The 4,755-nt window shown below is 41.2% G+C and overlaps 1 pseudogene; it reads right to left on the bottom strand.

The window, feature by feature from the left end:
* Positions 1–1,609: 1,609 nt before the first annotated feature.
* Positions 1,610–3,229, bottom strand: LOC146805970 (zinc finger MYM-type protein 1-like; annotated as a pseudogene).
* Positions 3,230–4,755: the final 1,526 nt, after the last annotated feature.

Raw genomic sequence — 4,755 nt, 5'->3', positions numbered from 1 at the left:
TTTATTGATGCTCTGAGAGGGGCGGTCGTTGCCTTGGGGAGACCACAGAGAGCGACGCTCCCATAGTCAACTCTGGGAATTACTAGGGATTGAACCGCCTGTTTGAAGTCCATTGCTGGAATGAAGGGTTTCAATTTTCTCAGCGTGTTGATCTGAAAGTTTGCTCCTTTTGTTGCAGCGCTGATGTGCTTCTGCATATTTAGCTTATTATCCAGGGTTATTCCTAGAGATTTCGCGGAATCAATGACGATAGGTTGACCGTCGAGTGCAGTTAGATGCTTCATCCACTCACGGATGGTCGTTGTTTGGTTGGGGGGAGCAATTAGGAGGAATTCTGTTTTTAGTGTGTTTAGTTTTAGATGATTCTTAGCAAGCCATGTCTGTGTCTTTCGGAGCGAAGAGTTCAGGGACTTGATGTCGTCGAGAGATTGGATATTAATGTAGAGTTGTGTGTCATCTGCGTACATGTGGTATTGGATATTTTCGTGGCTGAGAAGCTCTGTGAGTGGTTCCATAAACAGGTTGAAGAGTGTCGGGGAGAGGGAAGAGCCCTGGGGTACTCCTAAGGTGACTGGGGTGGGGTTGGATAAAGATTTGTTGGTCTTGAATCTTTGTGTTCTGTTTTGGAGGAAGGAAGTGAACCAGTTTAACACTGTTCCGGATAGCCCCATTCTATGCTTCATGAGGTTCAGTAGATTGTCATGTTTGACGGTGTCGAACGCTGAGGAGAGGTCAAGTAGGATTAGCAAGCATGCTTTGTTTTGATCCAGTATTTGTAATGCGTCATCAATTATGTGGGTCATGGCTGATTCGGTACTGTGCCCTGATCGAAAGCCTGATTGGAATTGGTCGAGCAGGTTGAACATTGTGTTTATCCCTAACGTGTGCGCAGAACCTGTTTCTATTTGTAGTGGGTGTCTCCTACACCCCCACTCGCAGGGGTTCTTTTTTCTTGCCAGGGTTTGTTTTCCCCTGATCTTGCGGCACCGTACTCACCTGTTCATAAAAAGACCCTTGGTGTGTTATGTTTGAGCGCCATTCTTCCTTCATCAACTAAACCCCTCACAGAACCTTTTCTTCGAGATCAATCTCTGCTGCCTTCAGGTGCCTTCTCAGCCTTGGTATTTCTAATAAAAGCTCTCCCTTGGATAACTCATCATAGAAAGTGGACAATTTTGGAATGGACACCAGTAACTCTTCTTCAGTGGCAGATATCAAACTCTTGGCTTGAACAACCTCAAACATGGCTGCTACTTCCTTGATGGCTCTTGATCTGATCTGGAGTTCAGAATTGAAACGATCAATACACTCAAGCATCGCCCTCTTGTTTTCTTCTTGCAGAGTTAGTCCAGCATCTCTTGTCTTCTCACCTGTCATCCTCTTCTTGAACCTGGGTCTGCTCTCTACTGAAATTCCATATTGGTCTGATTTTAAAAGCGCCTGTTCAATTGCCTGCTCCACTAGATGATTGCGCTGCTCGTACGGAAAAAGTCATAGCGTCTCTAGCTTTGTCACCACCTTGTCAAGAGTTACGCCCTTAGTCTGAAGCTACAGCTGTGTAAGATTAACTTCTTCAAGTACATCACACCAAAAGTAGAGGTATAAGACCTCAGGCTGTACCTCTTGTGTCTAAATTTTCATCTGGATCACATAGAGCTTCAATTGCCACCACACATTCATCAAATTTTTCTTTCACTGCCTTTACTGCAGCATGATGAGCACTCCAGCGTGTTGTTGATAGTCTTTTCACTGAGACTCCAGTGTGGTCCATTAAAACATCCCATCGATGAGTGGAAGCAGCAAAGAAGGAAAACATTGTCTCAAGAGTTCCAAAAAAAGTCACACATGAAGCATTTTCAGCAAAAGAGTGTTGGCCGCACAAGTTAAGCGAATGGTCCACACATCCATTAAAAATAGCTTTCCTGTTTTTTCTTTTCAAAATGGCTTGTACACCCCCATGGATTCCAGCCATAGTGGCAGCATTATCGTAACCTTGAGCGTAGCACATCATAATGTCGAGTCCATCACTTTCCAGATTTTTAAGAATATCAGAACTGAGGTCAACAGCTTTGTTCCCCTTTAAAGGGAAAAATCCCAGAAACACTTCTCTTACTTCAGCTTTCCTATTTTGGATTTTCACATATCTGATCACTTCGGACATTTGGTCAGTGTGTGATGTGTCAGGTGTGCTATCGAACATGATCCCAAAATACCTGGCAGATTTTATATCCATGACAAGCTTCTCCTTCACATGATTTGCTAGGACATGTATAAACTCATTCTGAGTTTTTGGTGCAAGATAAGATACTGATGCTTTGAGTTTACATGTGCTTCGCTTTAATCTCATTAGGTGCTCTTTCAGCACTGGGTCATATTTAGAAATCATCACAACCATTTCAAGAAAGATTCCTTTATTCATTGAAGATTCATCTTCATTGTGGCCCCGGAATGCCAGATTCTGCTTGGCAAGAAATAATGTGATACCAAGCAACCTGTGCAAGATGTCTCTCCACTTTTTCTTCTCTATGTCCATCAAAGCAATACTTTCGGCGTCAATTGTTTTGTGCAGTCTAAGTCCTGCTGCCAATGTTTTCCATTTTTCAAGGCAATGTAAGTGCTCTTCGGATGTCTCATAATTATGCACTTTCGGGCTCAGTTTCCACTACATCTGAAACCCAGTCACAAATTTGGATGTCGTGTCTGTAGCATTAGCGGCTAAGAGTCGGCAGCAAAAACAATATAATTTCTCACTGACGAGTGAGTAAATCATCCATGATCGCAACAGTTTCTCGCCATTTGGCATCACCTTGTAAAACCACTCTTTTGATAGCTGGCGAACATCTCCTTTTGCTTTTGGATCTTGCCTTGTCGCAATTCTGAAAGGGCCATCTTTGTTCTGGAAAGAAGCACTTCCTCTTTTGATGATTACAACCCGCAAATTATCTGGAACTGGTATATTCCAAAAAGAAGCATCATCTAAAATATTCCAATGTTCCCCCTTAACCTCATTCATCGTCTCATTTACAGTATTATGGTTAGAGTCACTTTCAGTACTCTCTTCTGCTTCAAATTTATCCATTTGAATTTCCATTTCCTTTCCTTGTTTTTCTGCTTCATTTTCTTCTATTTCAACACTAGCATCAGAATCAGCGTTATCAATTGGTGGCCAAGGAACTGTTTCTTTTGATGAACCCTGGCCATCATCTGGTCTCTTGACATATTGAAGCATGGATCCACGTAGTGTTGAGAGTGATTAATTTTTTTCCTTTTTTGCTTTTCTTTGCTGGCATCCACTTGGCCTCTTTAATTTATGTATTCCATGTGGCATGATTGATATAATATATCCTTGAACTATTATAAAAAAAACAGCGACTTTAAAAACACCAACAGCAACGACAAAAACAAAGCAAAGCGTGTTTTTAAGCACATGTAGTGGGCGTGGACAGTGAGCTGATCAAAACACAACCAAGTTAAAAAGAGGTTTCTGACTCACAAAAGTGAAGTAAGGCTTGTGCCAACCAGCAAAGCTGCCTTCTACCTTCGTTAAAAAGGAGTAGGTTATCTAGGACTCTGGAAGGCTGAAGAGCTAGAGCTCTACAATGCGGTTAAGAAGGCAAACAAGACGAACAAGCTGTGGAATCGGTCATGGAAGGGGGCCAGAGCTTGCTGACTGCCCTCCTCCCATTCATTTATTGGCTGTTTAAGTGTTTAATCACTAACTGTAGAAATATAATAGAAAACTGTTTATAAGCATTTGTAAGTAAGGTGGTCACGACAACAAAGGCGCGGCATATAAATGTTTTTTTACCACTGTGTTCTTAACCACTCTGTCCACCCGTACGCTTTGAAGTGGACTCTCAAAGAGACTCATCTTTAGATCTACCCATCTGAATGCTCACTGAGAACTGGTGCTCTGAGAGGTGTGGACGGGATTGCTTCCTAAGAGTATTGTAGGTGAAAATAAAAAACATTTATTAAGATTGGCTAAACTCTTCTAAACTTACACTTTCATGGATGGGAAAGCATTTTAGCTTTTACCAAAAATCTCTGGAAAAATCCCTACCATGAATCTTCGAAGGGCCTTTCAATACTGACTATCTTGCTCCTCTTGTGACTAGGCATGCAAAGAAGTTTGGGCAGTTAAAGAACCACACAAAGACTTAATTTAGATAATTGTAACTGTTTTTGTCTGAACGATTCATGCAGTCCATGTTAAGTAAAAATGAGACTCCCTTCCCTTGCAAATGTGTAATGCTGGATCTGTATACATGATGGGAAGTGTTCTATGGTCCACTTTATGAAAATACTTACCTTTGTATTCTGTACATACAACTTGTGGAGATTCTTGATTAAATGTCAATAAAGAAATGTAAACAAAAAAAATAAAAAATAACCCTCAATGAATCCGAATGAATGACTAAAAATCAGCCTACAGAGAGTCTAAATAAATGAGAGAAAAGGAGAAGAACAAATATGATACCAGTAAACTCATGGCACTACAACTAACAGTTCTACCCCCGTTGACCTTCTGTACTTGCCAAACCAGGTATGCTGATGCAGATTACATATACGGATTTCCTGGCCCGTTATATACAGTGCCCTGGTGTTTTTAGGCTTTCTTGCATTAATGAGTCCAGCACAGATTAGATTTGCATTACAGGCTACATAAACTCGGATAACTCACAACTTATTATGCATAGAATCTTTCCACTTGATCACATGACAATTCGGAGTTATGATTAATCTATGCAAAAA

Source organism: Triturus cristatus, chromosome 8 (assembly GCF_964204655.1).
Source record: "Triturus cristatus chromosome 8, aTriCri1.1, whole genome shotgun sequence".
NCBI lineage: Eukaryota > Metazoa > Chordata > Amphibia > Caudata > Salamandridae > Triturus > Triturus cristatus.
This window is presented reverse-complemented; position numbering and strand designations above follow the sequence as displayed.